This window comes from Idiotropiscis lumnitzeri, chromosome 2 (assembly GCF_059441095.1).
Source record: "Idiotropiscis lumnitzeri isolate Australia: NSW breed Sydney's pygmy pipehorse chromosome 2, RoL_Ilum_1.0, whole genome shotgun sequence".
NCBI lineage: Eukaryota > Metazoa > Chordata > Actinopteri > Syngnathiformes > Syngnathidae > Idiotropiscis > Idiotropiscis lumnitzeri.
The window spans coordinates 20,835,068-20,843,244 of NC_142392.1; positions in this window are offsets into that span (position 1 = coordinate 20,835,068).

Genomic DNA, 8,177 nt, shown 5'->3' on the forward strand with positions numbered 1-8,177 from the left:
ACAAAATTATGTTTGAAGAGACAAAATCCCTTCACATAAGCATTAAGCAACAACACTTTCACTCTGACTTTCGTGTTGACATATTTGAATAATGACTGTTTATATTAAAGTTATCCAATACATATTCAAATTAGACTAAGATACACCATAATATTTTAAGAGTTCACTAAATTATTTTGGAACTGCAATGATGCTTAACTGCCAAAGGGTGTTAGTAATGAGTAACAAAGGAACACAAGACCTCCCACTGATACATCATCATTGACATTTGCATAAATTATCAAGAACTTTGACTTGTGGGGGAGATGCAAACCACCTGGGCCACAGGAACTGTATTACCAGGAAATAAATGTTCCTGGCCTTGTTGGTAGAAAAGGGGGTTGTGGCATACTCCCTTTTTAAGCCCATAGTAAGACAAAGATGCAGATGGATTCCTTGCAGCATGCGCTTGTTCACTGATAAGATCCGTGCAACCTTGGATGGATGCATTCAATGTATTTTAATTGTTTGGATGAGGTGAAACTATGCACACGTGCACAGAACAGTGCAGGGCCACCCGAGGTTCATTGACCGAGCCAGTAAAAAGTTAATAAATAAATAATACCAATACGTACTTGATTTTTTTTTAAAAAACTTAATATTTTGTGTTTTATTCACTAAAATTGATCAACCGCCATTTACCTTTTCGCGGCAGTGTGCACATTTTTAGTAAGAAATTGCTTGAACAAAATATAAAAACCAGAAAATGTAAAATGTTAAATAATCAGTTCAAATTTTATACTGGGAAAAACATGGAGTTCACCCCCCACTATTGGTTATTCTTTGGCAAACGTTTTCCGCACTGATTTCATTTGGCATCAACAAATGTTCAGCAACCCGGCAAGTAATAGGCAATATTTAAAAAAAAAACGGCAATAACCTTGAACGATTTCCCCAAACAACTTAATGTTGTGATGCATATTTTTAACGATAGAAAGTCGTTCTTTACAAAGCAAATGAGAGTAAAACGTGTACAAACCTGCTTCGTTTTCTTCTTTTATTCCACAAAGTTCCTCTTTGTCCTTGGGTGTCGTTCTTTCGCACATTTTCAAATAATAATTCCAAAAAATCCGCACTTGATCTCTGCTTGGCGATGAGTCATGTGCCTCTTTTCGTTAGCGGCTAGCTAGCTAACAAGATAAGCTAAGAAGCTAAGCTAACTACGCCGAAAAGCATCAACGCGCGAAGATGAGGTTATCGGGACACAAAGACTTGATGAATTATATCGTAGTCCTTTAGAGTAGCACTGGACATTCTGTGAGAAAATTACAGTCAGTACCACACTAAATCAGAAGAATTTAGCGGTGGGTGTTTTTGTTTCGGTGTGGACGGGTCGGTGGATGTGGTCGAGGCCCTTTTTTTTTTTTTTTTTTAACAAACTTTATTGAACATTTTGAATAGACAGTACAACAGTATCACAAGTTCACTTCAGGTATTAAACTAACATGTACATTGTCATCCTTAAATAGAATTCACAACGAAGGGTAATGAATGTAGAAAAAAATGTATAATATAAAATAAAATAAAATAAAAATACACAGTAAAACAGGAACAATGTCTCTGGATATATGTAATTAAGGCTTTTAAAGGAAAAAGGCATTCAAAAATGTCAATATCTTGTTGCTTTTCTTGTTGTTAATTAATTTTGTGGTCGAGGCCCTTCGGAAGCTGCGCGCTTGCTAATGACGTCATGATTCAAGTGCGTATTTTTCAAATATCTTTCTTTGCCTCTGTGTTTGGTTTTACCCATGGATGTTCTATTTTAATATATATTTTATATAATATTTAAATTCGGTTGATACAAAAAATAACAAAATAATTAAATTAACGCCACATTGGCGACTCAGCTCCTACGTCACTTCCGCCTCTGTCCCGAGAAGCCACCGCTGCAACAGCAGTGGGACGTTTCCGTTTCTCCGACCGAACTTGCAACAATGCTGTGGTTCACTCGGGCTGCTAGATTGTATGAATATAATGTCTGCATATACTAGCAGTGCTTCTCTATTATTTCACACCCGTCCCTACCAAGAAGAAAAAGATTTGCTCCCCCCCACCACCAATTTTTTTTCTGCCTTTGTAGATTGAGATTAGATTGTCAATAAAATATCCCTTAACTAAGATAAATTGATAAGAAATATAATTTTGAGAACTATTATAGTGAGGATCTCGAAACTCAGTACTCTGTTGTGCAAATATTGATGACAGTATGGCAGTTGAAATGAGTACACACGACTGACTACGAACACGTCTTTTTTCCAAGACTGCCAACAACAACTGAAGGACAATCAGAAATTGGCGCCCACAACATTCACATGAATACGCCCCCACCCGGGATGCCTACTGGGTCAGAGGCATGGTCGTAATGTCCGCCACAATAGGACAAATATTTGTCATGTCATGTCATTATCCACACTGCTTATCCTGTACACTGTACAGGATAAGCAGTGTGGATAATGAGTCCCACTAAGCAGCATAGTAAGAGAAAAATGTCATTGAAAATTGTTATATTTTTGTTTGTGGACTTGCTTGAACTGAGAGTTTATGTGTGTGTGAGACAGTGCACACAATGTTAACTGTTGAAAAAAATAACTGTCATTATCTTGCTGTGGGTCATTTTCAATAAATCTGGCTGAGCAGAGGCCTGTGTGTGTCTCTCTCTGTGTGTGCGCGCACACACACATGATGCATGGAATGATGTTCATGTGTGCCCATGTATGATGTGGCTCTTTGCAGTAACACAGTAAAAAAAGTGGCTCTTAGTCTCTGACTGGTTGGCCACCCCTGATCTAGACAGTGGCATCCTCACAGGCATTGCCCCCAGAAACAATTTTCCGTATACATTTAGTTTTGCCGATAATCACCACAATCCAGATGTGTTTGTTTGCAATAATGTCCTAATGATATCCAGCTAATATGGCACAATGTTTGAATTTGGCTTTGCAAGATGGGCAAATTATTCCTGAATTAGAGAAAATTTAGTTCACTGAATTCAAATATCTAACTGTCTAGAGATTATAAATTAAGGCCTGAGCTAACGCTCCAATTTTGACAGTTTTTTGGCAAATCTTTAAAGCAAACCAAATGAAATAGTAACCATTTATGATAAAAAAATAAATAAATAAATAAAAATCCCAAACTAGAATTACGCAGATACCAAATTAAACCATTTTTTACGGGAAGAAAAGGTGCTCTCCAAGACGTAGACAGCTCCAAGAACCGCTGCAGTCTTCACCTCCTATTGTCTCCCGAATGCCTCCCTCCACCTCCAGGCTGTGCCAACTCTGATTCTGTCAACTGGGCGAGGGTGTAGAGACAGTAAAACAATTGGGGGAGCTGTGGAGCAGAGCCCAAAATCAGTCGGGCCCCGTGTCCACAACCCCTCCGGCAGAGACGCACACAAAGCGACCTCTCCCGAGTGACCCGTTTCGTGAAATTTTGAAATTTAGTCACGTTCCCAAAACCGAAGAATTTGTAGTGGGTGCTGAAGTATGATACCTTGTTAGTGACGCGGAGTATTCAACATTCGTAATAGACGTCTGAACCCAGCCAACCGCCTCGACACACCGCTTTACCATGGGGCCTAGATCTTTAGTATGAAGACGCGCATCAATAGTCAATGCGATTTGTGGCTCGGTGAAAGTAAACAATTCATACCATTTCTGCTGCTCAGGGACAAGGCACGCATGCGAGGCAACGCCGGTAGACATAACACATATATAATCCTAATGCAAGATGAACTCCTGACTAAATTTGGATGAATGCATTTTGATAAACCAAATCATGTGTGCGATCATATGTACAGTGTACAATGTACTGGGTCAATTGGTGAATGGGTGGAGGTTGGATCAGGAACAGGGCATACCCACCGCGGGAGGATGGAGAACCAGGTTTCAGAGCTGCCCTCAGATGTTTCAGTTCAGCCAGTGGAATGGAGGAGAGCACCACATATGCTCCGCGGCCCCCTGTCATGGAATGGGGTACCAGCGGGTTGGTGTCAAGAGTGCGTTGGGAGTGGGTAACGGTGGCGCCCCCTGCGCTGGTTGAGCTCTGGGCGACAGGAATGGCACCGGACCAGAGGATGGCACATTCCAGAAAGTGGCTCGGTATGGACAGTTCATCACCCAGTGCAAGAGCACACCCCACTCACAACCCCCGTCTATAACCACCCCTACCTCTGTTACTGCAATCCCGACCTCGTTGACCGGCCGGGTACGGACAGCCAATCTGCTGTGGTGCCGCGTCACCCAGACCTTGCCTAGGAGCAGCAGAAGCGGAAGGCGCAGGTGCAATGGGAGCTGCATGCATTAGCTGCCCCACCCCTTTTTTTTCTTTTTTTTATTTTATAATTTTTAGCCCTCTTGGCCACCAGAACTTGCAAGTACAACAATTTTTAGTAACGCTCCTTAATCCAATCACACATTTTCCTTTTCTGATGTCGTGCAAAATGATGTAAAAGAAAATGTGTTCTCCTGAGACTGATTAGCATTTTTTCATTGATGGACTGTTTCACATGATGTCCGTAACCGGAAGGACATGCCCTGAGGACGGCCAACTGGAACAGCTGCGGAATGACGACATTATTGGATGGGTCACTGCCGGAAGTCTCACTCCATTCACGTCTCGCCCTGGCCACATAGACCAGGCCTGTCTCCTCTGCTCCCCACCTAAAAGATACAGCAACATCGGCCCCAACGGGGCCAGAAATATCTGATGCACGGCACGGCCGATCTCACCTGAGGTGTCCCCATTCAGCCGGTGACCGTCATGCTGGTCTGTAGGTCTGGCCTCGGCCTCAAGTAAGGACAGTTTCTGACAAGTAAATTTTGTCCCGCATGTAACTCTGTAATCCCCTCTACGAAGAACCTACCCTTGCGTTAAGTGAGTAATTTTCATAAAAACAGCGCCACCGCCCCCTTAACTGAAATTAACCTCAAGTATCACCGCTGTGGTGCCGTATATTATGGAAAAGTCTTAACAATACAACAAAATTCTGCTCTATCCTGGACTGGGTGTGTGTTATCTATTCGTGCACCCAATGTGAATAATAATAAAAACTGCGGAGCACATGAACAGGCTAAAGCAACAACTATATCTTAATCTGTTTTCATGGAACCTAACTTAGAATATCTTATATCTCCCTCCTTGTTGAGGAGAAACTCCGGGATGGGCGTGATGAGGCGCTTTTTGAAGCGTTCTCTGGCCTTCTGGTCACACCGGTCACATGTCACCTCAAACCTGTGGAGAGAACTGGAGGAGTGGCACTTGCCAGTGAGAAGGGGTAAATTACCTCCCTTCTGAAAATTTCAGTTTTGCATAAATTTTGTGTAATAATGTCAATCAATCATTCACTTGATGCTTGAATTTGATTAGTCCAATCTGTCTCCAATAACAATTTGAAAATCAGTACTTGGGAGTGCAATAGGGATCCAGGTTGATCAGACCTGTCCGCCCATTGCATCCTACGTGCTGTTAGCGCTTACTGGTGCCCTCAATCAGGTTTCTTTCCTGAGGCCCGTCCCTTAAACATTCACTCAAACCACTTAGACATACAAACCCTTTTTCTGTCAGACTTTCATTTACCAAAAAGATACTTTCCAATTCCACACAGAGACCCCTCCCTCTGCGCTAATTTAGCCTCAATTTAGCCAGCATATGCCAAAGTTTACCACTGTGCGTTTGTGGATTTTCCCATTCAGTCTCCATGAAATTGTTTCTCCTGTTCCTCCTGGACTCAGCTGACGATCCTGCACCTGTGACGTCAAACAGCTCATAGATGCGGATGTTAGTCTGGTATTTCTGGAATGCTGTCTTGTCCCTTAAAAGTTGTCATCTCAGGGCTGGTGTCGCAAAGTCATAAAACATCTGTCGTCCACCTTTGTTACATTTGATACACATCAGTTAATAAATCAGCTGCCGAACTATTTAATCCAACTTTATACTTGGCAAACCTCTCATCAATTGCTAGACATCTCCTGTTCTAAAGATTTTCTTTAAACATGATCATAAAATGTTTCAATTCAAACCTATCCCAAAAACCTAATCCCTTTGTGTCATGGTCCGTCTTATCCTGTCATGTTTTTGTTTTGTGTTTGCCCAGCTGGAGTGGGGGCGTTTCCTTCCAGCACTTGTTCCTGTTCATGGCGTCATGGCTGGAAAGATGCGCCCACCAGCCACGCACCTGTCACTCGTCAAGTCATTGATTACTGCACTATTTAAACACTCCACGCTGACTACTCAGCGTCGGAATATTCATCTTGCTCATGTCCCAAGTTGTGAATTCTAGACACCTTGTTATTGCATTCCGTGTACCTTGTTCCCGTTCATTGTTTGTGTTTCCGTTTTCATTTATTGATCTTCTCGGTTGAGCTCAATTGGTTTTCCTTGCCCTTCTGCGGTAAGCGATTTTTGTTCATTTTGTTCCTTGCCTTTTGCAAGCCTTTTTCGTTCCCGTCGTTATTCCCCTGGTGTCAGTTTTTCCACCAGCGTCTTTCGTGGCACTTTGTCGGTATTGCGTATGATTATATATCTTATATATATTGTCCGCACCCCAGCCACGCCTCCCCATCCCCAACCCTCACAAACATCTTCCGTCCATCGGCCACTCGATCCCCATCTTTCCAACCTCATATCTGCAACTCCCCCTGCTCATCCAACTGCTCCCACCACTTTCCCCACACTCTTCACCCTGCTTGCTTTGACTTTTTTCTTTCAATTTCCTAATCAACTCAGAGTTCCCAATGGTCACATTTTGTACGTCCGCAAGACACATGCTCAATGAAGCCTTTGTGTTTCGGTTTCATATACTTTTTATCTCAAGTAATTTCATCGCCAATCCTCTCCTTAATTGCTAATCATCCCCTGAAATTTTTATACCAATCATAATTTTACACTCCCACCATTTCCCCATTTTTAATCAACTACGACTCAAGCAGTGTGGAACTCTCATCGGAGCAAGGTCCATCCTATCACAGATTTTTCCATGTTTTGGATTCTCCTCTCTGTACTACCAAAATATCCACAACTTCATTATTTATCCACTCCAACCAATCAGGCAGTTTTATCTTATCACCGTTAGGTTTCCCCCTGTTCTGCTTCAGGGTTGCATTCACTCACACGATCGCTTGAACTTTCACACGATATATTGTATGCACCACACGTTACTTTAAGCATGTTTTGTTGTGAGTGTGGGACGCAAACCCCACTCTCTCCTTTTTATCATCACTCACCAGACATTAACACTCTACTTTCTCTTACACCCCCTAACATTAAACCAATTGAGTATCATAAGACATAGACCCGAGAATTATAAACATGAGACACAACAACCCAGTAGAACGCAGCACAGCAAGGGCCACAAATTGCCACGGGACACACACAACGTATAGGCAGTTAGACAAATACACAACAACGTCACAATTAACACACAGACAACAGCACAAACACAGAACAGAGCAAGTGAACCACATTGGAACACCCCGAAATCAAGAAACTGTCAACAATATCGGAAAACCTTAAAATCTATTCTATATTCCAGCAACCGGAAGGAGGTTTTCTTTGTCAAGGGTCATGTAGGTTAAATCGGTCGTCCTTGCTCCTTCCCACGTTCCACGTCCAAGGCTGACCTTCTCAGGCAGGCGGCAGTCTCTCCGTCTCTCCTGCTCACATTCCCCTGTAATCTCGTCAGTGTACAGATTGTGTGGTGTATGTTTTCACAGATCAGATTATATTTTTGGGTCTTCTTGATAGCATCCCTGTGACGTCCTCCCCGGCCCAACTTGATATGTTTGTATCTTCTAAGGCCTATGTGGAGAATGTGTTTAGTCGTATTTGTCCATGAAGTGCTATCTGGTTTGCAAGTTTGAGGTCTTACATTGAAACGAAGTCATATAAATTTAGCATATGAATGCATCAGTAAACACCATGACTACAATCCCATTCAATATTATCTATGCACTGTACTTCTACTTTCATTTGAAAAACGCTTTTTGTTCAATCAATGTTGAACATATTCAATAAATATGAACCTGCTAAATTAAATAATTGACCTTCTGTCCCGTAAGTGTTTGAAATAATGCCAGCAATCTTAATACAATCCTTCGCTATTAATTACATAACGCCTACAATAAAGCATAACTTTA